Source organism: Balaenoptera acutorostrata, chromosome 11 (assembly GCF_949987535.1).
Source record: "Balaenoptera acutorostrata chromosome 11, mBalAcu1.1, whole genome shotgun sequence".
Classification (NCBI taxonomy): domain Eukaryota; kingdom Metazoa; phylum Chordata; class Mammalia; order Artiodactyla; family Balaenopteridae; genus Balaenoptera; species Balaenoptera acutorostrata.
In genome coordinates, this window is record NC_080074.1 from 91481493 (window position 1) to 91506833 (window position 25341).

The window sequence follows — 25341 nt, forward strand, 5'->3', positions numbered from 1 at the left end:
ACTATTGCCTCTTACAAAATAGTCAACTATTTAAGGTAAGAATCAATCTAGACACTGTTGCCTTTTGAGTCAATTGTTCCTAGACTTGTTTATATCACAGAACACAGGAAGAAACCCCAAAGTCAGATGAAAATAGTTTCTGGGGTGCAATAGAGTTGCTACCTTTCTACTTTTCAAGGTAAAGGCATTGAAAATAAAACCGACTATCATCACTATTATTCACAAAAACTAGTAAGGACATAATTATAAAATTCAAAATCACATGAATTTATTAACAATTCTCTACATTGTCCCATTTTTCTTGCCTCACCTCGAAGCACTAAAATTTATTATTCACAGCATGGCACGAACCTGTGGACCACCTTTTGGAAATGATTTGCTTCATGGGTCATTAACTTCTATTTCCTAGGTAGTATTTGCACATTGTTGGCAATTGGTCATACCATGGCCATAGTACTGTATACCTAGCCTCTCAGGATAGGGGTTCTAGGCTAGCTATTAAGAAAAACACAAGGCTTATCTCTTAGTCTCTTATTATACACCCCTCCTGCTTGCTGACCAGGCCACAGCAGCCTTCTTTCAGCTCTAAGAATGTACAAGTCCTCTCCTGCTTCAGTCTCATGCTGCTGTTCCTCTGTCCATACCCATCTCTCCAGCATTCTTCACCGGGTTAATACCTCCTTATCTTCTTCAGACTCAGTTTAAATGTTTATCAGAGAAACTATCCTAGACCATGCATTTCTTTTTTTAATAAATTTTATTTATTTATTTATTTATTTAATTTATTTATTTTTGGCTGTGTTGGGTCTTCGTTGCTGTGCGCAGGCTTTCTCTAGTTGCAGTGAGCGGGGGCTACTCTTCGTTGCGGCGCATGGGCTTCTCATTGTGGTGGCTTCTCTTGTCGCGGAGCACGGGCTCTAGGCGCATGGGCTTCATTAGTTGTGGCACGCGGGCTCACTAGTTGTGGCTCACGGGCTCCAGAGCGCAGGCTCAGTGGTTGTGGCTGATGGGCTTAGATGCTCCACGGCATGTGGGATCTTACCGCACCAGGGCTTGAACCTGTGTGCCCTGCATTGGCAGGCAGATTCTTAACCACTGCATCACCAGGGAAGCCCAACCATGCATTTCAATAAGGTGTCCTTGTTAGGCTTTCTTACTAAACCTGTAGCTTTCCTCTGATGAACTTAATACAGTACAGTTAATAGACTATAAGATCTCAGAAAGTGCAGTGCAGGGATATGCTTATCTTTGTATCCTCGCCACCCATCATATGCTTGTCACATAGCTGATGCTCCATCAACAGTTGATGAATGATTAATAATTAAACAAAATATAATAACAATATTACCATTTATTGAGTGCAGACTTTGTTTCTGGTACTTTATATGTAATAATTGTCTCTAATCTTCACAATAAACTTGGGAGGTCCTTCTTTCTATGCTTGCTGTGTGAAAGAAGAAACTGAGGTTCACAGATTTTTTAAAAAAATTTAATTTTATTTATTTTTTTATACAGCAGGTTCTTATTAGTCATCCATTTTGTACACATCAGTGTATACGTGTCAATCCCAATCTCCCAATTCATCCCACCACCACCACCCCCCACCCCTGCCGCTTTCCCCCCTTGGTGTCCATATGCTTTTTCTCTACTTCTGTGTCAATTTCTGCTCTGCAAACCGGTTCAGCTGAACCATTTTCTAGGTTCCACATATATGCGTTAATATACGATATTTGTTTTTCTCTTTCTGACTCACCACTCTGTATGACAGTCTCAAGATGCATCCACGTCTCTACAAATGACCCAATTTCGTTCCATTTTATGGCTGAATAATATTCCATTGTATATATGTACCACATCTTCTTTATCCATTCCTCTGTCGATGGACATTTAGGTTGCTTCCATGACCTGGCTATTGTAAATAGTGCTGCAGTGAACATTGGGGTGCATGTGTCTTTTTGAATTATGGTTTTCTCTGGGTATATGCCCAATAGTGGGATTGCTGGGTCATATGGTAATTCTATTTTTCGTTTTTTAAGGAACCTCCATACTGTTCTCCATAGTGGCTGTATCAATTTACATTGCCACCAACAATGCAAGAGGGTTCCCTTTTCTCCACACCCTCTCCAGCATTTGTTGTTTGTAGATTTTCTGATGATACCCATTCTAACCAGTGTGAGGTGATACCTCATTGTAGTTTTTTTTTTTTTTTTTTTAATTTTATTTATTTATTTATTTATTTATTTTTGGCTGTGCTGGGTCTTCGGTTCGTGCGAGGGCTTTCTCTAGTTGCGGCAAGTGGGGGCCACTCTTCAGCGCGGTGCGGGGACCGCTCTTCATCGCGGTGCGCGGGCCTTTCACTATCGCGGCCCCTCCCGTTGCGGGGCACAGGCTCCAGACGCGCAGGCTCAGCAGCTGTGGCTCACGGGCCCAGCTGCTCCGTGGCATGTGGGATCTTCCCAGACCAGGGCTCGAACCCGTGTCTCCTGCATTAGCAGGCAGATTCTCAACCACTGCGCCACCAGGGAAGCCCCTCATTGTAGTTTTGATTTGCATTTCTCTAACAATTAGTGATGTTGAGCAGCTTTTCACGTGCCTCTTGGCCATCTGTATGTCTTCTTTGGAGAAATGTCTATTTAGGTCTTCTGCCCATTTTTGGATGCAGTTGTTTGTTTTTTTAATATTGAGCTGCATGAGCTGTTTATATAATTTGGAGATTAATCCTTTGTCCGTTGATTCATTTGCAAATATTTTCTCCTATTCTGAGGGTTGTCTTTTCATCTTGTTTATGGTTTCCTTTGCTGTGCAAAAGCTTTTAAGTTTCATTAGGTCCCATTTGTTTATTTTTGTTTTAATTTCCATTACTCTAGGAGATGGATCAAAAAATGTCTTGCTGTGATTTATGTCAAAGAGTGTTCTTCCTATGTTTTCCTCTAAGAGTTTTATAGTGTCTGGTCTTACATTTAGGTCTCGAATCCATTTTGAGTTTATTTTTGTGTATGGTGTTAGGGAGTGTTCTAATTTCATCTTTTATATGGAGCTGTCCAGTTTTCCCAGCACCACTTATTGAAGAGACTGTCTTTTCTCCATTGTATATCCTTGCCTCCTTTGTTACAGATTAGTTGACCATAGGTGCGTGGGTTTATCTCCGGGCTTTCTATCCTGTTCCATTGATCTATATTTCTGCTTTTGTGCCAGTACCAAATTGTCTTGATTACTGTAGCTTTGTAGTATAGTCTGAAGTCAGGGAGTCTGATTCCTCCAGCTCTGCTTTTTTCCCTCAAGACTGCTTTTGCTATTCGGGGTCTTTTGTGTCTCCATACAAATTTTAAGATTTTTTGTTTTAGTTCTGTAAAAAATGCCATTGGTAATTTGATATGGATTGCATTGAATATGTAGATTGCTTTGGGTACTATAGTAATTTTCACTATATTGATTCTTCCAATCCAAGAACATGGTATATCTCTCCATCTGTTTTTGTCATCTTTAATTTCTTTCATCAATGTCTTATAGTTTTCTGCATACAGGTCTTTTGTCTCCCTAGGTAGGTTTATTCCTAGGTATTTTATTCTTTTTGTTGCAATGGTAAATGGGAGTGTTTCCTTAATTTCTCTTTCAGATTTTTCATCATTAGTATATAAGAATGCAAGAGATTTCTGTGCATTAATTTTGTATCCTGAAACGTTACCAAATTCACTGATTAGCTCTAGTAGTTTTCTGGCGGCATCTTTAGGATTCTCTATGTATAGTATCGTGTCATCTGCAAACAGTGACAGTTTTACTTCTTCTTTTCCAATATGTATTCCTTTTATTTCTTTTTCTTCTCTGATTGCCATGGCTAGGACTTCCAAAACTATGTTGAATAATAGTGGTGAGAGTGGACAACCTTGACTTGTTCCTAATCTTAGAGGAAATGCTTTCAGTTTTTCACTGTTGAGAATGATGTTTGCTGTGGGTTTGTCATATATGGCCTTTATTATGTTGAGGTAGGCTCCCTCTATGCCCACTTTCTGGAGAGTTTTTATCATAAATGGGTGTTGAATTTTGTCAAAAGCTTTTTCTGCATCTATTGAGATGATCATATGGTTTTTCTTCTTCAATTTGTTAATATGGTGTATCACATTGATTGATTTGCATATATTGAAGAATCCTTGCATTCCTGGGATAAACCCCACTTGATCATGGTGTATGATCCTTTTAATGTGTTGTTGGATTCTGTTTCTAGTATTTTGTTGAGGATTTTTGCATCTATATTCATCTGTGATATTGGTCTGTAATTTTCTTTTTTTGTGGTATCTTTGGTTTTGGTATCAGGGTGATGGTGGCCTCATAGAATGAGTTTTGGGAGTTTTCCTTCCTCTGCAATTTTCTGGAAGAGTTTGAGCAAGATGGGTGTTAGTTCTTCTCTAAATGTTTGATAGAATTCACCTGTGAAGCCATCTGGTCCTGGACTTTTGTTTGTTGCAAGATTTTTAATCACAGTTTCAATTTCATTACTTGTGATTGGTCTGTTCATATTTTCTATTTCTACCTGGTTCAGTCTTGGAAGGTTATACCTTTCTAAGAATTTGTCCATTTCTTCCAGGTTGTCCATTTTATTGGCATAGAGTTTCTTGTAGTAGTCTCTTAGGATGCTTTGTATTTCTGCGGTGTCTGTTGTAACTTCTCCTTTTTCATTTCTAATTTATTGATTTGAGTCCTCTCCCTCTTTTTCTTGATGAGTCTGGCTAATGGTCTATCAATTTTGTTTATCTTCTCAAAGAACCAGTTTTAGTTTTATTGATCTTTGGTCTTGTTTTCTTTGTTTCTGTTTCATTTATTTCTGCTCTGATTTTGATGATTTCTTTCCTTCTGCTAACTTTGGGTTTTGTTTGTTCTTCTTTCTGTAGTTCCTTTAAGTGTAACGTTAGATTGTTTATTTGAGATTTTTCTTGTTTCTTGAGGTAGGCTTTTATAGCTATAAACTTCCCTCTTAGAACTGCTTTTGCTGCATCCCATAGGTTTTGGATCGTCGTGTTTTCATTGTCATTTGTTTCTAGGTATTTTTTGACTTCCTCTTTGATTTCTTCAGTGATCTCTTGGTTATTTAGTAACGTATTGTTTAGCCTCCATGTGTTTGTGTTTTTTATGGCTATTCCCCTGTAATTCATTTCTAATCTCATAGCGTTGTGGTCAGAAAAGATGCTTGATATGATTTCAATTTTCTTAAATTTACTGAGGCTTGATTTGTGACCCAAGATATGATCTATCCTGGAGAATGTTCCGTGCACACTTGAGAAGAAAAGTATAATCTGCTGTTTTTGGATGGAATGTCCTGTAAATATCAATTACATCTATCTGGTCTATTGTATCATTTAAAGCTTGTGTTTCCTTACTAATTTTCTATTTGGATGATCTGTCCATTGGTGTAAGTGAGGTGTTAAAGTCCCCCACTATTATTGTGTTACTGTCGATTTCCTCTTTTCGAGCTGTTAGCAGTTGCCTTGTGTACTGAGGTGCTCCTATGTTGGGTGCATAGATATTTATAATTCTTATATCTTCTTGGATTGATTCCTTTATCATTGTGTAGTGTCCTTTCTTGTCTCTTGTAACATTCTTTATTTTAAAGTCTATTTTATCTGATATGAGTATTGCTACTCCAGCTTTCTTTTGATTTCCATTTTCATGGAATATCTTTTTCCATCCCCTCACTTTCAGTCTGTATGTGTCCCTAGGTCTGAAGTGGGTCTCTTGTATACAGCCTATATATGGGTCTTGTTTTTGTATCCATTCAGCAAGCCTGTGTCTTTTGGTTGGAGCATTTAATCCATTCACGTTTAAGGTAATTATCAATATTTATGTTTCTATGACCATTTTCTTAATTGTTTTGGGTTTGTTTTTGTAGGTCCTTTTCTTCTCTTGTGTTTCCCACTTAGAGAAGTTCCTTTAGCATTTGTTGTGGAGCTGGTTTGGTGGTGCTGAATTCTGTTAGCTGTTGCTTGTCTGTAAAGCTTTTGATTTCTCCATCGAATCTGAATGAGATCCTTGCTGGGTAAAGTAATCTTGGTTGTAGGTTCTTCTCTTTCATGACGTTAAATATATCATGCCACTCCCTTCTGGCTTGTAGAGTTTCTGCTGAGAAATCAGCTGTTAACCTTATGGGAGTTCCCTTGTATGTTATTTGTCGTTTTTCCCTTGCTGCTTTCAATAATTTTTCTTTGTCTTTAATTTTTGCCAATTTGATTACTATGTGTCTCAGTGTGTTTCTTCTTGGTTTTATCCTGTATGGGACTCTCTGTGCTTCCTGGAGTTGGGTGGCTATTTCCTTTCCCATGTTAGGGAAGTTTTCGACTATAATCTCTTCAAATATTTTCTCGGGTCTTTCTTTCTCTCTTCTCCTTCTGGGACCCCTATAACGCGAATGTTGTTGCATTTAATGTTGTCCCAGAGGTCTCTTAGGTTGTCTTCATATCTTTTCTTTCTTTTTTCTTTATTCTGTTCCACAGCAGTGAATTCCACCATTCTGTCTTCCAGATCACTTATCCGTTCTTCTGCCTCAGTTAGGCTGCTATTGATTCCTTCTAGTGTATTTTTCATTGCAGTTATTGTATTGTTCATCTCTGTTTGTGTGTTCTTTAATTCTTCTAGATCTTTGTTAAACATGTCTTGCATCTTCTCGATCTTTGCCTCCATTCTTTTTCTGAGGTCCTGGATCATCTTCACTATCATTATTCTGAATTCTTTTTTTGGAATGTTGCCTGTCTCCACTTCATTTAGTTGTTTTTCTGGGGTTTTATCTTGTTCCTTCATCTGGTACATAGCCCTCTGCCTTTTCATCTCGTCTATCTTTCTGTGAATGTGGTTTTTGTTCCACAGGCTGCAGGATTGTAGTTCTTCTTGAGTCTGCTGTCTGCCCTCTGCTGGATGACGCTATCTAAGAGGCTTGTGGAAGTTTCCTGATGGGAGGGACTCGTGGTGGGTAGAGCTGACTGTTGCTCTGGTGGGCAGAGATCAGTAAAACTTTAATCCGCTTGTCTGCTGATGGGTGGGGCTGGGTTCCCTCCTCGTTGGTTGTTTGGCCTGAGGCCACCCAACCCTGGAGCCTAGCCGGGCTCTTTTGTGGAGCTAATGGCGGACTCTGGTAGGGCTCACGCCAAGGAGTACTTCCCAGAACTTCTGCTGCCAGTGTCCTTGTCCTCACGGTGATCCACAGCCACCCCCGGCCTCTGCAGGAGACCCTCCAACACTAGCAGGTAGGTCTGGTTCAGTCTCCTATGGGGTCACTGCTCCTTCCCCTGGGTCCCAATGCACACACTACTTTGTGTGTGCCCTCCAAGAGTGGAGTCTCTGTTTCCCCCAGTCCTGTCAAAATCCTGCAATGAAATCCCGCTAGCCTTCAAAGAATGATTCTCTAGGAATTCCTCCTCCCGTTGCCGGACCCCCAGGTTGGGAAGCCTAACATGGGACTCAGAACCTTCACTCCAGTGGGTGGACTCCTGTGGTATAAGTGTTCTCCTGTTTGTGAGTCACCCACCTAGCAGTTATGGGATTTGATTTTATTGTGATTGTGCCCCTCATACCGTCTCATTGTGGCTTCTCCTTTGTCTTTGGATGTGGGGTATCTTTTTTGGTGAGTTCCAGTGTCTTCCTGTCCATGATTGTTCAGCAGTTAGTTGTGATTCCGGCGTTCTCGAAAGAGGGAGTGAGAGCATGTACTTCTACTCTGCCCACATATTGTTTTTTTTGCCTGTGTTTGTCCAGGTAGTAAATGGCAGAGCCAGAGTTTTAACTCAAATATGGCCCATTTCAGAGCTCATGATCTTGGCTCTGTAATGCTAAAGTATTCTTTTACTAAAGAACAAGGAATTATTAATACCCAGAATAATTTCTTACTTTTAATTTTTCAACTACTTATCATACAAAAAGCATTTATTGATTGTTACGATAATCACCCCACATGCTTAGTGTCTTAAAACAACAACAGTCATTATTTGCTTATAATTCTGCAATTTGAACAGGACTTGATGTGCCAGTTCATTTCTGCTCCACATGACATCAGTTCTGGTGGCTTAATTGTGGCTGAAATATCCAGTTCCAAGAAACCTCACTCATATGCTGGCAAATTGATGATTACTAGGAACTCAGTTGGAGCTGTCAGCCATGGTCTTGATGGTCCTCTGTGTGGCCTTTCTACATGGCTAGGTTGGACTTCTCACAACATGGTTGCTGGGTTCTGCGAGGGAGGGTGAAGAGGGCAAGCACTCCAAAAGGATGGGCTCCATGTGCAAGACTCTATTTTCATCATGCCCATTAGTGGACCACTGGCCAAAGCCAGTCAAATAGCCAATCCCAAAGTCAAGGTTGAAGAGTTCTACCCAAGGAGACATGGTTCTCTGGAGGCCACCAAAGAAACAATCTGCCAACTTGCTGTTCAGTGCAGAGTTGGAACAAAGCTCTTGGTCTCATCTGTTTTTAGCCTTTTTTTCCTTAAAACTGTGAAGTGATGGCTGACTCATAGATAGTTATTTTTTTAATCACTACTCTTCTGAGAAAAAGATCAGTCATCTCTGTATTGCTCAGTTCCAAATTATTATTATTATTATTATTAAAAAATTTTTTTTGGCCACACTGTGCGGCTTGTGGATCTTAGTTCCGCAACCAGTGACTGAACCCAGGCCCTTGGCAGTGACAGCACAGCAGTGAAAGTCCTAACCACTGGACTGCCAGGGAATTCCCTCTGTTGGTCAGGATAAGCTAAGTGTCTAGTAGGAATAACAAAAAAATACCCAAATTTAACTAACTCAATGCAACAAAAGCTTATTTCTTTTTCTTGCTGTATTCCCAATGCAAGTCAGAAGGGAAGCTCTGCTTGTTATATGATAGTCCTTCAGTGACACTGGCTGATGGAGGATTGACCTTGACATATACCTAAGCAGAGGGGAGAGAATGTGCTGAACCATGCACTGGCCTTTAAAGCTTCATCTGGACATGGTATATGTCACTTTCATTCACATTTTATTGGCCAAAGCACGTCATATGGCTACACATAACTTCAGAGAGGGTGAGGAAATACAATTCTACATATGCTCAGAAGGGGATGGCTAGAAATATTTGGTGAACAGCACTTTTATGAGTTGAATTATGTGTCCCCCAAATTCGTGTGTTGAAGTCTTAACCCCTAGTATCTCAGAAAATGACCTTATTTGGAAATAGGGTCATTGCAAAGATAATTAGTTAAGGTGAGGTCGTAGGGTGGATCCCTGACCCAGTGTGACTGGTTTTCTTATGAAAATGGGGAATATGGACACAGACATGCACAGAGAGAGAACACCATATGAAGATGAAGGCAGAGATTCAGGTGATGCAGCATTAGCAGAAAGGAACACCAAAGATCACTGGTAAACCACCAGAAACTGAGAGAGAGGCAGGGAACAGATTCTCCCTCATAGCCCTCAGAAGGAACCAACCCTGCGGACACCTTAATCTCAGACTCATAGCCTCCAGATCTGTGAGTCAATGCTTCTGTGTTGTTCTAAGCCACCCAGTTTCTGATACTTATGGCAGCCTTAGCAAACTAACACAAGCACTAAGGACTACCACAATCTCTAACCTCTCTCCTATTTTCCCTTTAAAATACTTTCTCTTTTGAGATTTCCTTTCTGTTCTCCTTCTGCACATATTGTGCACTTGGGCATTAGTATTAAAGAACAACCCATTTTTCCAATTTAAGACTTTGAAGTTATTTGCAACTCCTTTTTCTTTTTTGCTTCTAATTAGAGTCAGTTTCTGAAAATATTTCTCCACAATGTTTCTTGCACATTCTTATTTTTCTCTCTTTTAACCTAAGCCTTGTTGCTTCTTGCATGGAGAAGTGATAGGTTTCTACCTCTACTTGTCTCAAGTCATGCCTACTTCTATTCACTTTACATATAGTTTTCAGAATAGCCTACTTTGAACACCAGTCTCTCTATATCATTGCTGTACTTGGTCTAACGTGTCCCATTATTTCCTAGTCTAGTTTTTACATCTCTGGACTTATCACCTCTCACCTTCTCTTCCTCCATAACTTCTTTCTCAATTTTCTGTCTAACCCAGAAGAATATACCTGATGGTTACCCATTACTATATTCATCTTGGCAATTTTACCTCAGTGCTTTTGCCTGACATTTTCTGTATGGAATGTTCTCCCCAATAATTCATGTCTTTCATTAATGGTTTTCTCAGAAATCACCTCCCCAGGGAAACTTAATGGATAATACCATCGATACTACTCTTAACCTTCTCAGCAGTTATTTAGGGTACATTATTATTATTACTTTGATCCAGGCATGGTGCTAAATGGTCTATATGAATTATTTAATATAATTTTCTTGCCAGTACAATAGATAGTATCATTCATATCTTTTAGACAAAGTTTCAGTGAGGTTGAAACCCACTGAATCTTTTATAACTAGTGAAAGTGGTCATGATTTAAAAAAAATCACTTCAGCTATAATTTATATAAAATAAAATGCACTAATTTTAACAGTACGGTTTGATGAGCTTTGGCATATGTGTGTGTATATTCCCTATAATCATCACTCCAAACAATATATAGAATATTTTCATAGCCTCAAATGCTTTTCTCATACTGCTTTGAAGCCAATTCTCCATCTCCAGGCTCATGATCTGATTTCTGTCACTATTGGTTAGTTTTGCTTTTTCTAGAACTGCATGTAAATGGAACCATGCAGTATATTCACTTCAGTTTTTGGCTTCTTTTGCTCAGCATTATGGTTTTAAGATTCATTCATTTTATGTATGCAGTAGTAGTTCTTTCCTGTTACTGATGAGTAACATTCCATTATATGACATGCCACAATTTCTTTACTTATTCACCTGTTGAATGCTTTTGTTTCCATTTTTGACTATTTTTTTAAATTTGACTTTTTTTGGAGTATAGTTGATTTACAATGTTGTGTTAGTTTCAGATGTACAGCAAAGTGATTCAGTTATACATATACATATATTCATTCTTTTTCAGATTCTTTTCTGATATAGGTTATCATAGAATGTTGAGTAGAGTTCCCTGTGTTATATGGTAGGTCCTTGTTGGTTATCTATCTTATATATAGTAGTGTGAGTATGTGTATCCCAAGCTCCTGATTTATCCCCCCTTCACATTTCCCCTTTAGTAACCATAAGTTTGTTTTCAATATCTGTAAGTCTGTTTTTGTTTTGTATATGTGTTCATTTGTATCATTTTTAAAAATTAGATTCTATATATGAGTGATACCATGTGATATTTGTCTTTCTCTGTCTGACTTACTTCACTTAGTATGATCATCTCTAGGTCCATCCATGTTGCTGCAAATGGCCTTATTTCATTCTTTTTTATGGCTAATATTCCACTGTATATATGTACCACATCTTCTTTATCCATTCCTCTGTCAATGGACATTTAGGCTACTTCCATGTCTTGGCTATTGTAAATATTGCTGCAATGAATATTGGGGTGCATGTATCTTTTTGGATTATGGTTTTCTCTGGATACAGGCCTAGGAGTGGGATTGCTGGATCATATGGTAGCTCTATTTTTAGTTTTTTAAGGAACCTCCATACTGTTCTTATAGTGGTTGTACCAATTTACATGCCCACCAACAGTGCAGAAGGATTCCTTTTTCTCCACACCCTCTCCAGCATTTATTGTTTGTAGATTTTTTGATGATGGCCATTCTGACTGGTGTGAGGTGACATCACATTGTAGTTTTGATTTGCATTTCTCTTATAATTAGTGATGTTCAGTGTCTTTTCATGTGATTTTGGGCTATCTGTATGTCTTCTTTGGAGGAATGTTTGTTTAGATCTTATGCCTATTTTTTTTGATTGGGTTTTTCTTTTTTGACATAGAGCTGCATGAGCCGTTTGTATACTTTGGAGATTAATTGCTTGTTGGTCGCATTGTTTGCAAATATTTTCTCCCATTCTGAGGGTTGTCTTTTCATCTTGTTTATGCTTTCCTTTGCTGTGCAGAAGCTTTTAAGTTTAATTAGGTCCCATTTGTTTATTTTTGTTTTTATTTTCATTACTCTAGGAGGTGGATCAAAAAAGATATTGCTGTGATTTATGTCAAAGAGTGTTCTGCCTATATTTTCCTCTACGAGTTTTATAGTATCCAGTCTTACATTTAGGTCTTTAAGCAATTTTGAGTTTATCTTTGTGTATGGTGTTAGAGAATGTTCTAATTTAATTCTTTTACATGTAGTTGTCCAGTTTTCCCAGCACCACTTATTGAAGAGACTGTCTTTTCTCCATTGTATATTCTTGCTTCTTTTGTTGTAGATTAATTGACCATAGGTGTGTGGGTTTATTTCTATGGTTTCTATCCTGCTCCACTGATCTTTATTTCTGTTTTAGTGCCAGTACCATACTGTTTTGATTACCGTAGATTTGTAGTATAGTCTGAAGCCAGGGAGTCTGATTCCTCCAGCTCCATTTTTCTTCCTCAGAATTGCTTTGGCTACTCGGGGTCTTTTGTGTTTCCATATAAATTTACAGATTTTTTTGTTCTAGTTGTGTGAAAAATGCCATTGGTAATTTGTTAGGGATTGCATTGAACCTGTAGATTGCTTTGGGTAGTATAGTCATTTTGACAATATTGATTCTTCCTATCCAAGAACATGGTATATCTTTCTGTCTATTTGTGTCATCTTCGATTTCTTTCATCAGTGTCTTATAGTTTTCAGAGTACCGGTCTTTTGTCTCCTTAGGTAGATTTATTCCTAAATATTTTATTCTTTTTGATGTGATGGTAAATGGGATTGTTTCCTTAATTTCTTTTTCTGATCTTTCATTCGTAGTGTATAGGAATGCAAGAGATTTCTGTGTATTAATTTTGTATCCTGCAACTACTGAATTCATTGATGAGCTCTGGTAGTTTTCTGGTAGCATCTTTAGGATTTTCTATGTATAGTATCATGTCATCTGCAAACAGTGACAGTTTTACTTCTTCTTTTCCAATTTGGATTTCTTTTATTTCTTTTTCTTCTCTGATTGCCATGGCTAGGACTTCCAAAACTATGTTAAGTAAAAGTGGTGACAGTGGACATCCTTGCCTTGTTCCTGATCTTAGAGGGAATGCTTTCAGATTTTCACCATTGAGAATGAGGTTTGCTATGGGTTTGTCATATATGGCCTCATTTTTGACTATTTTGAACATAGCTGCTATGAAAATTTTTGTTGAAGTATTTGTGTTTACATACATTTTTCTCTTGGGGAAATATCTAGGAGTAGAAATGCTTGGTCATATGATAAGTATACATTTAACTCAATAAGAAACTGCCAAACTACTTTCCAAAGTGTTTACAGTATACTATTTCATATTCCCACCAACAACATACCAAAGTTGTAGTTGTTTCACATCCTTGTCAACACTTGGCATTGCCAGTCTTTTAAATTTTAACCATCATGTAGTGGGTATGTTGTGATATGTCATTGTAGTTTTATTTTTCATTTTCCCGCTGTCTAGTGATGTGGAGAATTTTTTATATGCTTCTTGACCATTTCTATATCTTGTTTTTAGAAGTTTCTGTTTAAATATTTGGCTCATTAAAAAAACTAAGTTGTTTGACTTCATATTGAGCTGGAAGAGTTCTTTATATATTCTGGGTACAGTACTTTGTAAGATATATTAATTATGAATATTTTCTCCCAGACTGTGGCTTACCTTTTCATTTTCTCAATGATATTTTCCAAAGAGCAAAAACTTTAATTTTGTTGAAGTCTAATTTATTTATTTTCCTCTTATAGGTAGTGTTTTTCATGTCCTGCCTAAGAAAAATTTGCCTTCCCCAATGTCATGAAGAGGTCTGGTAAGTTGTGTCTTTCAAGACATTTGTTGATTTCATCTAAGTTTTCAGGTTTATTGGCCTAAGTTTGCTGAAAGTACATCTTTAATATCATTAAAAACTGTGAAGGGCTAAGCTTTTACTCTACTTGTAAGTTAATGAGTTGCCTGCTACAGCTGCATGGATGCCGGCAGAAGACACAAGACTCTTGGGTCAGAGATGAAGGATAGTTTATTACTTATAGCAGTAGCAGTAATTAGAGTATTAATACTTCTTTACCAGTTTCCAGAATCTAGTTCCCATAGGGTGACGTAAAGAAGGCTGGATGACACTTGCACATGCAATGTGTTGTATTACAGGAATCAAACACCAAGTTTAGGAAATCCAAAAAGTTTTTCTTGAGTGGTAATCATACCTGCCCTTTGTTCCAGAGGGAATCACTATCTATATCTTCCAAGGCTGCAAGAAATCCCTAACCCTAACCCTAACCCTAACCAACCCTAACCCATCATTAGGGAGTTCATTAATTAGCCTAAAAGGTGCCAATTTAATATATTTAATAAGTACTAATATAGCCCTTATTAGTTGCCAGACACTGATGTTAGCACTTTGTAAACATCAACTCATTTAATTCTCATAATGACCTTCAAGGTAGGCATAATTAACACCCCTATTTTATAAATGAAGGAAAAGAGGCACAGAGAACTTAAATAATTTGCTCAAGGTTATGTGGCTAGCAAGTGGCACAGCCAGATTTGAGCCCAGGTGGTCTGACTCCAGAGCCTACATCCTCTAAGATTGTACTGTGCTGCATCTGTTAGAAATAAATTTTTGTTGGCGAAGTAAGCGGTATTTAAGATATGTTTGTTGACTAGAAATGATATGCAGATACCTCTATAAATGTTGCATAAGAATATTATATCATAATATATATTAATAAGAATTAGGAAGCCCATCAGCCTAAAACTCTTTAAAAAAGCACTCAGTCCATTTAGTTCAGCACTCTACCACTTAATGGAAGATTCTGTTGTCTGCTCCAAGTAGAAGATTAGCTGATTCTGTTGCTAAAATATTTTCATGTCTGTAATGCTTGTGAGATACATGTTTGAATGTCTAAAGGACTTCCACCAAGCTCCAAGATTGTATGGCATTTTTAGTGCCCACTTACTAATAAATATTTGTATTTGTCACAATATTTGGCCCGAGATTTGCTTTCATTATAGTATCCTAACTGTTAATAAGACTGTAGATAGAGTTCTCATCTACTATTAATTTTCAGAGATTATAGACATCTACCAAAAAGAACCAGAGAATTCTGAAAGTCTTAACAGGCTTAGATCAGTTAGCAATGCCAGGTTTGTCTGACTCCAATGACTTATGCTCTTGTACAGATTATAGCTAGGTTTTAATACTTTATTCTGTACTTCCTTTAGAAAAAGACAACTCATTTATTTTGTTTTTGAAAGGGTAATACACACACATGGCAAAAAAGTTCAAACTGTACAAATGCCTAAGCATGAAATGAAGCTGCCCCAACCATGCCTATCTTTCAGTCCTCCTCTGCAGAAGAAACCGCTGTCTTTATGTATTCTTCCAGAAGTATTCTGTGAGCACGTTAGCATATATTCTTGATCTATTTCTTAATTGTTCTTTATGTGTCATTTCATGTCCCCAAATACATTTTGTGTTCATTAATGGAAGACTATTAAAATTTTTTTTTCCACACTGCTCAATGTAGTTTCTCAAAAAAAAAAAAAAAAAAAAAGCATATTGCTGTTTTCTATTTGGGTAAAATGAATAATCAAGAGAAAAGAGAGTTGGATTAAATTAAGGATTATATTCTGGTATCCAAGTAGCTGAAAACTTCAGACTCATAAGTGAAATCATACACACACACACACGCACACATCCTAGAATGGTTAACTTTGAATAAGAAGGATATCAATTTATACATTATGACTATAAGACCACATATCCCCAAACTTCAGTGGTTTTGGTTCCAAATGAGGCCATGCTTGCTTATATGTTTATTTTGTTAGCTAGTTGATTTCCATCTGCACAACCTCTAAAACTCCCCAGTCATTCTTGGGATTCACTTGTGCTCCTAACACCCATCTGGTGCTATTCCATTTAACTCTCCCTGTTGAGAGCTGCTGGCTGCAAGCTGCTTTCCAGTGGCCTCTGTGGGAAGGCTGCTTCTCTAGCCAGCATACTTTCTTACAGTGCTCCCAAAGCTGCAACATCTCTGCCAAATCTGACTGAATTCCTCGCCATTTTTACGGCCACATTGGAGCCATGTTGTGTTATTTACAGAAATGATAAAATGCCCTTTCCCCAGCTCTGCCTTGGAGATTGTTAACCTGGCACCAATCTCATGAAATTCCTTCTGCAAACAGCCACTTCAACTTTTCTCTGCAGCCCTTTTCTCTATGATAGCTCAGACTGAATCTTGAGGGCAGACTGTAAAAAGGACTAGATATTATCCTGTGTCTTTGGTCCTCTCTGGACCCTGGACTCCGCATATAAAACCATTCTTTTCTATCCCTATTTTCCATCTGGCTCCCACAAATGGATGCTGAAGCTGGGCGGTGTAGGGATGGGTGTTGCCAACCAAACACATCTGATCTCAGCTATGTAACATTTATTCTAGCTATTTAGTGGAAATATAGAACATGATTTACCAAAATGTGGCTTTACATCCTATTTGATGACATTTAGAACTCTATATTTTGGGGTATCTCTATAACATCAACGTTTTTCTTATTTTTTTCAAGGGAAGGATCTTTGAGCACTGGACTGGAAACAACTGTGTTTTGGTAGTTCACATATTAACTATTATGCTGAAATCAGTGGAGACATACTCTGAATACTGATTTGACAGAAATGCTTCACTGATTTTACTAGCGCTGAGCCAAATTCATTAACAGCCTGGATTCATTAGGAAGGCACCATTAATCCAAGGAAAATAAAAAAGATTAAATTCTTTTATTGTATTTTATAAAGCATTACACATTAATCAGAATTTAGTATGTTTGGTTTTGAGACTACTTCCATTTCAGCTGTGAATCTTACAGAGAACACATTTATTAGTTTACTTACCAAATATTTATTTGTGCCAGTCTCTGTGTTGAGTTTTGTAGGACTATGTGAATTGCAGGATGGGATTTTAAAATCCTCACCCTTTCATAGGTAGAGTGCTTACCCTTCCCTCCTGGGGGTTCTGGCTTATTCCATACTAGAATAATAGGAAATGGTAAAAATGGGAAAAAAGACAGAAATTCTTTAGAATCAGAGCTATGCAATCAGATGAAGAGGCTTCATCTGGCTCTAGTCATAGAGAGATAATTTCCCTTTGTTCCTTCTTTCTGCACACAAGACCAGGCTGAGGGGATGGAGAAGTGGAATTAGAGAAGAGGGGCAGGTGGGTAAGGAATCATGGGAGGAAGAGAGAAGGGGAGAAGGAGGCAAGAAAAAGGGACGGCTTGACATTCTTCTGAGCTGGACTCAGTAGGGACAGGCTGTGACTCCAGGGAAATGTAAAAGGCTCTTTTCACCATCTCTAGAAGCTGGGTTTATTCCTGCTCTTTCCTTAATACAATTTATTTTTGGGCAATGTGCTTATCAGCTGAGGCAGTGCGAAGGGATCTTAGGGGTCTTTAGAGCCATCAAAATCTCCATCAGAATCCCGAAGCCACCTAAGCAGCCTAAGTGAAAACAGTGTGCTAACCATGCAAATGCTGCTTCCAACGAAGTCTCCTGTGTCCTCCCTGCTCCCACAGCCAGATTGCTAAACACCTTCTTTATAGAAATTCTGGAGCCTACTGCTTTTGCCCTTCTAGCATTCAGTGGCACAGCTAAAGGATTACACGGTATGAATAAAACACAGCCGCTTCCTTTCAGGAACAAATAATTCAGAAGAAAGAAATGACAGCTGAAATACAGCTGAAATAAATACAGCTGAAATAGCTAAAATAAAATCAGAAAGTAACCCTTGGTAACTTCTGTTGTATGCTAGGAACAGTGTTGAAAAAGAAGGTAGAGATTTGAGAATGTTGTGAGCTTGACTGATTTGAAGTACGGGTCAAGGGGAAGGAGTAATTAAAACCACTCCAAAGTTCTGTATCAGGTTGATCTGAAAGTTAGTGATGTTGTTAATAGTGAGTTGGTGTCTGGGGGGAGAACAAGAGGATCTCCACTAGGGAAATGTTGAGTTGAAGGAATGAAGGGACAGATGGGTGGAGATACAGGAGGGCATCTAAATGTTTGAGTATGGAGATCAAAAGAGTGTTCTGAGCCAGAGGCATGGATTTGGTGTTACTGAATATGGTGAAACCTGAGCTCTGATTAGGATAGTGGATGGTGTTACCGCAGAGAAGGGGCTGACCATTATGTTCAGCAGGTTAGAGGAGGAAGAAAAGATACAATTGAAACATAAAAGAGCAAATAAAGTTTTACCAAAGCCAAATGAGAAAAGAGAGAAAGAAGAGGGAAGGAATCGATTGTGTGAAATGTGGCTGAGAAGTTAAAAGGGATGAGTGTTCAGGAAAGTCCATTAGACTTGATGACAGGGAGGTTATTGGTATCAGAAGAGTGGATGGGAAAATGGAACCAGATTGGGTTGGAATGAGGAGTGATGAGTAGAGAGGAAGTAGAAGGAGTGAGTGCAGATTTCAAAAGGATTGTTACAAGAATGAATGTCTTGCATGAAGGCGGATGTTAAAAGTTTGTGTTATCTATATTTCAAAGCTCACCAATGGTGAGCAAGAGGAGCAATTAAAAAGGGTTTTAAATGCTGTAAAACAATAATTTGTCTATCAGAAGACAGTTGGAGTCAGAATTCTTTTTGTGGAGAGAGAAAGGTTAAATAATTTGTGTAGGGTCAAGTAGTGATCAATGTATGCAGAACATTTTTAAAAAATGAGGCAATGGTGTCTTGATCCTGTATGTGCCTTATCTGAATTGCTCTGAGATCTCAAAGGTATGTGCTATACCTTTAGGGGAAAGTAATTTTATATTATTTTATAACAGGGATAAAAAGGTAGTTTTGATATCCAGTTCCTTAATCCCAAATCAGCTAGCTAAACTATTCCTTTTCCAGAATTATATTTTAGAGAGTAGGTTTCCAAGGTCTTAACACTTATTAAGAAATAGATCTTGGTATAAATGAGGTCTTCTTTTTTTTTCAAATACCTTAGATTTCTGGAAACAATTAGAAGACTAATGTAAAAGAAACTTAATTAGAAAAAGAAAAAAGTCCTAAATGTTTAGCTGCTCTTCTGGGTCTTCAAGTTGAATTGCAAATATAACTTGATGAGAAGAATCTAATTTGTCATAATTAGTTAGAAGACACTTAACATAGCTCTAGGAAAAATATAAACTAATTTAAAACATAGGAACACATATCAAGCTCATGTATAGGGAATATTGATTTTAGTGAACTAGTTTCGGTGTCTTTAAAATCCTCCTCGTGAATTCTAATCCTGCAATTAAGAGTAGGTCGAGAGTTGCAGAGGGCAAGACTATTTTTTTAGACTGACATCACATGGAGAGAGAACCTAGCTGGAGACAGTCTGAGAATTCTTCAAGAACAATTTTAAAGCAAAAATAGTCTCACTCTTGAACTTTATAGCACGTGAGAAAGCTATAGTACTCATATTAATCTTTTTTTTTTTCTCTAAGGACTAATTCAAAGTACTGAATAGATATGAAAAATGTCATTCCCCATGAATTTACAGTCCGAAATCTACAGGATTTTGAGTATATGTCAATTCGGAAACATTTCCATTGCCCGGTCACACAGAGATGACAGATATCTTAAGATATCAATCAGTCACTTAATTATTTTTACAGGGAGGCAGGGATTGGCTTGTTCCTCCAGTACGCTACACTGGCGCGGGAAATTGTTAGTAAGGGCATCAGGTACCCTCTTTACTACGTTGTGACCTGGCAAGGTTCTTTTCTGACCATCAGTTTCTACATGGAAAAAATGAGGAAATGTGCATCTCGCAGGATGGCTGTGAAGAGTAAATGAGGACACGGACGTGTGGTTCCTGGCTGAAAGGGCACCATTCTGGTGAGCATTTATTTCCTTTTAAAGGAAATAACTGAAAACAGAAATGCTAAATAACTCCACTCAGCAGAAGCTTTAATTAAACAGCCTGCTTTGTGCCAGCACTGGAACCTCGTTCATGGATTTCCATTCCCCATGTGCCCTGTTGCTACGGAGTCCAAACTTTCTTTTTCACATAATAAACGAGACTTCCCAGCTATTAGGTTGAACCATATGAAATGGCTGATATTCAACACTTTTGACCTATTAAAAAAAACGACCGTTTCATATGATCCTATCTTATAATTCTATTCAGACTATAAAGTCCAACTCAGATCCCAACATCCAATGTGAGATTGGAGAAGGAAAGCCCCCGGGACACAGCCATTTTTTCATGCCACATTTCCTGTACCGTTTATTTGGACACTTCTTGTATACTATTTTGTATTGTTGGCAATACTTTCATATGAATGCGTCTTGCTTTCACAAGTATTTTGTGTATTCCTTGAAGGTGTTCATTGTCTATTCTCTACTATGGTACCTGGAATTATGCATACCACATAATATTTGCTGGGTAAATTTTTTTATGATGCTAATAAGAAAGAGTAATCATAATTATTGACCTGACTGCTCTGAGGATAAAAAATTTATACTGTGCTTTCTTCCAGCATTTAACCTTTTCATCCATGTGTCTAACATCAAAGAAGGAAATTTCTTTGGTTTTGAGGAGTCTTTTAGTGATAATATATGTAATGATAATGCTGTCCTTGATACACAAAAAAGTCTGCTACTGATCAGTAGTGCAGCACGAGTCTTAGGCTGTTGTCCCACTAAAGGTCCTGGAGTCCTGTTAATCATTATGGTTTCCCTTTAGGTTCCACTTGGTTGGAGAGCTAAGAGAAGTAAGATGTTAGCTAAGATGATGAGGAACCACGTTAAATTAACTAGCCCACGTGGGGACTGATCCCTTGTTCTTGGTATGATTTATATTGTACTTTAATCAACAGACAAAGATGAGCACCAAGTAAAGCTTATTTTAGAAACAAAAATGATATTTTTCTTGGGGATTCTAATCTCCTATCTTCAGCAAGAAATAGGGAGGGGGAATCAGGGTAGTTGTATGTCCCATAGGGCAGGAACTGGCAGAAAGATTCTCTCTTATGTAGAGTTAGGTTTGCTAAATCTGAGGAAGCAGGCACAAATCAAGAGCTGAGCTTCAAAGTTAAAGGAAAAGGTCTAAGTGAGTCACCAACATGAGGAGAAGGGCTTAAGCCAGGGCATTGTTGAAGTTTGAAGGGTCAATGAACCACACACCTTTCTACTCTGGGTTCAGTTTTACTAGTAAATATGAACTTGAAATGTGACTGTCCCCAAGGTCTAAGTAGCTTCCTGCTCTTTCTCCCAGTGAATCAGACTGGTTTGGTTTAGGGCAGGCAGAGCAGCTGGGCACCTACCTGCAGGGCAACCCCTGTACTTCATGCAGGCTGGGAACAGGCTGATTATAAGAGAAGAAGATGCACAGAGGAGGACAGGCCACCTACCTACTTAGAATACCTCCTCTTGCAATCTGAACCCCTAGTTATGTCACTTTTCTTCCTATGTGGAGAAGCCAGTGAGAGGTAGAGAGAAGGGAAGAAATTTCTCCTTAAAATTCAGTCAGTGTAACAGCTCCCAGTTTCAAGGCTGACAAAGGTGTACAGCTAGGGGGAGAAACTGCCTTCCCCTCTCTCCAACCCAATGAGAATGAACTTGAAGGATTGAGGAAAGAGGTTAAATGTCAAACTGGCAGGCAGTCTGGACAAATGCCAGAGAGAGGGGGTCGGCTGCAGCCAGCACTTATGGGCTTCCTGAGGAATGAATGTGGGTACCTGGCCTCATAATAAGGGTCTGAGACAAAGCAGATGCCGGGAGTGTTATTGAATTTTCACTTTGTTGTTTCAGCATCCCCTTAAGGTTAATGTCTTTAGTTTTCTGCTTCCGGCTGTGTCGGAGTTATTGGTACAAGGATAACCTCATGCCATAAACAGTCATGAAACCGGACAAGATCTATATGCCATGGCTTTTTAGGCTTTGGACAACAGGTAATGCAAGACCATGATCCCTGAAAGAAGGGACAGTCACAAGATAAGCCCCGTGCTTGACCTGGATGTCTGCCTGGGAAACATTTCCCAGTCACAGCAGAGGATGCTGGAATTCGCAGTGGTTATTTGCTGAAGAGATAAAGATTAGAGTTCAAGACAGCAGAAGCAGGTGGAATGTGTGGGTACTGGAGAGGAAAAAGCGAACCTCAAAATGTGTATGGAGGGCTTCCCTGGTGGCGCAGTGGTTAAGAATCTGCCTGCCAATGCAGGGGACACGGGTTTGAGCCCTGGTCTGGGAAGATCCCACATGCTGCGGAGCAACTGGGCCCGTAAGCCACAATTACTGAGCCTGCGCGTCTGGAGCCTGTGCTCCGCAACGGGAGAGGCCACGATAGTGAGAGGCCCGCGCACTGCGATGAAGAGTGGCCCCCACTTGCCACAACTAGAGAAAGCCCTCGCACAGAAACGAAGACCCAACACAGCCAAAAATAAACAAATAAATAAATAAAATTAAAAAAAAATGTGTATGGAAGTTCCCCATACATACCTTGGCTGAGGATTGGGCTGCATATGTGCCAGGAGAGACTACTCAAGGCTTACTTGAGAGCTGAGACTTGCAGTTGTGGGGATGAAAGCGGAACAGAGATGCTGGAGGTTGAGCAGTGCTGGAAACATTGGAGTTCCAACCCAGCTGTGGGGAGAAATCTAGTTAACATCTCACTAATATTTGTTAAAATCCAGTTAAGATACTAGAAAACCTCTAAGGACCACATCCTAGAGTAAAACCTAGGGGAGACAGTGTTTGGAAGTTGAATTTTGCCAACTTAGAGGGGCTTGGAAAACACCTTGTGCCTTCTACAGATCCTCCCTAATGAAGCATAAAACCAAAGCCCACAAGGTTTTCATATAAGGTTCAAGATAATCATTAAGTAATTGAACTGCCTAAGAAAACAGGTCAACTTTTCAAGGGAGGATAACAGAATTCAGAGTCTTTACAGTGATTTATCCACAATATCGAGTGATTAAAAAAACCCATTATTATAAAAAAAAAACAAACCCAAAATGTGGTCCATAACCAGGAAAAAAGTTTAATAAAAGCCAACTCCAAAATGGCTCATGTGTTGAATTTAATAGACAAAGACTTTAAATTGATTATTATGAATATATTCAAAGAAGGAAGGGAAAATATTATCTTATTAACAGCAGATAGGAAATCTTAGCAGAGGATTTTAAACTTTAAAGAAAAACCAAATGGAAATTCTTGAACTGAAAACTAAATTTTCAGTGGAAAATTCACTGTATGGTCTTAGCAGCAGATTGAATGAAGATGGCAGAAGAAAGTTTATAGTCTTCAAAATGAAAATTCACCCAAATCAGCTTTGGTCGAAATTTCCTCAGTGATCTATGCTAAAAAGTTTGGAAGCATTTTGGAGGTAATTTACTCTTTTATTAATTGTACTCAGTCAGTCTCTAGGGCCTATTGATCTTTTCTTTACAATATTTTTCTTATGGTCCCTTGCCTCTTTATTTATATTTCTACTTCCCTAGTTCAAGGTATCACACTCTTGTGTCTAGATTACTGCTAGAGCCTAACATTCTGGTCTCTAATCCTTTTAGTCCATTTTCCAGTCCATCTAGTCTTACTGCTTTAATTGTTTAGTCATTCAACAAATTTTTATAAATCACCTTGTCTGTTTCTGATATGCATCTCTATTCTGTTCTGAAATCTTTAATAGTTCCAATTTTCCTTCAATAAGAAGCTAAATTCTTTGGGATTTCAGGATCCTCTATATTCACTTCTTCATCCTCCATTAATCATCCCAGTCATATTTCTGCTTGTCATAAACACTGTAGTAGACTTTTGGCCAACCACTAATGGAATGCTCTTAACTATGGGCAATCCCCCACCTTATGAAGCAGGGCTATACCCCTGCTGTAGAAACTGCAGCAGTCACTTTTCCTGCCTTCCTTGCAGTGTCATCATATGTCATAGCATATGATCTAGGTTCTCTCCTTTGGACATACTTCTCCCAGACTTTGAATCATAAGATAGAGACACAGAGCGATAGGGCCCTCACAGAACGCACTGTGATATGTCGTGGCAGTGGCAGCACCCACCCACTTTCCAGAGGCATCAGCGACAGTATCTGGGGTCAACAATGCAAACTGAGGTGTCTATGTCCATCAGTGGCTGCACTAGAATCTTCTAGACCAGTCCTGCATTACAATTTTGGTCATTGACTCTGGCCGCTTAACCTCTAAACCTAGCTCTGTAGATTTTTGTGATGTGTCTGAATCCTTAAAATAGCCAGATTTGTTTTTTTCACTGCATATGGCTAAGAATTTTGACCGAACACATATAACATACTCTACCCTAGACAGGTCAATCTTCCCATCCCAAAAGCATGCCAGGCTCCTCCTGGTCTGCCTGCTTTGCCGGGGTCATTGTAATCACTAGGAATTCCTCCATTTTCCTGTGTCTCTGTTTAAATCTTGCATACCTCCATGCTCCACTGATTTTTTCCTGACTTTCCTAGACTTGAATAATCATTTTCTCCCCTATAGTTCACATCTTAGCCCTAGGTTATATACAGTTTTCTGCTTTTCACTAATTTTAAATATATATTAATTTTCATTGTTTACTGAAGAGACTACAATGCATGCCCCAGACGCCTGTATCCCTCCTCTTGCTTAGCACTGTGTTCAGAACATTGTAGTCATTCACTGTGTCTTAAAAGGAGGATGAATTTTATGAAAGACTTTGCTTTTATTTAGTATTTCATAAGTAGCGATAATACCCAGGATAATGTTAAAATATGACAGCCTTTGTGTAGGAAGATGGCACTATTGACTGATTGAAACCATCTGACATGAGCATGTTCAGTTTCTTCCCTTCCCATCACAATATTTCCTGAAGGCTAATTTTTCTTCTCATTATTCTTGCCTCAGAGGAGGAAGTGCGAGTCTTTTTACCTTGACCCTCTTCCAACTCTTTTGAAATCTTATTCTATTAATCTGTTTCTCGCCTATATTCCTTTTTCCTTGGGACTGCTTTCCTGTACCAAAACAACAACAAAGGCTCTCACAATCTAGTTCTTTCTTCTATTACCTTCAAAGTTGCTGAATCCTTTCTGTCTTTTCATGACCAGATTTACTAACACAATTATCTTGCAGAATACGTCACTTTTTTCCATCCTATCACTTCTTGGCACCTTGCAAGACAGACTTTTTTCCTCACCACTTTGTTGAAGCTGCTTTCTTTCTTTCTTTCTTTCTTTTTTTTTTTTTTTTGATGTGGACCATTTTTAAAGTCTTTATTGAATTTGTTACAATATTGCTTCTGTTTTTATGTTTTGGTTTTTTGGCCACGAGGCATGTGGGATCTTAGCCCCCCACCAGGGATCGAACC

At 38.6% G+C, this 25341-nt stretch overlaps 1 long non-coding RNA gene across 1 annotated transcript in view; it reads left to right on the forward strand.

Annotated features, from left to right (window-relative positions):
- The first annotated feature begins 7083 nt into the window (after nucleotides 1-7083).
- Nucleotides 7084-25341, forward strand: part of LOC130709251 (uncharacterized) — a 72116-nt gene continuing 53858 nt past the window's right edge. Inside the window, exons 1-2 of the long non-coding RNA XR_009009763.1 lie at nucleotides 7084-7229; nucleotides 13765-13826. This is a non-coding gene — a long non-coding RNA (uncharacterized LOC130709251). The remainder of the gene's footprint in view (nucleotides 7230-13764; nucleotides 13827-25341) is intronic.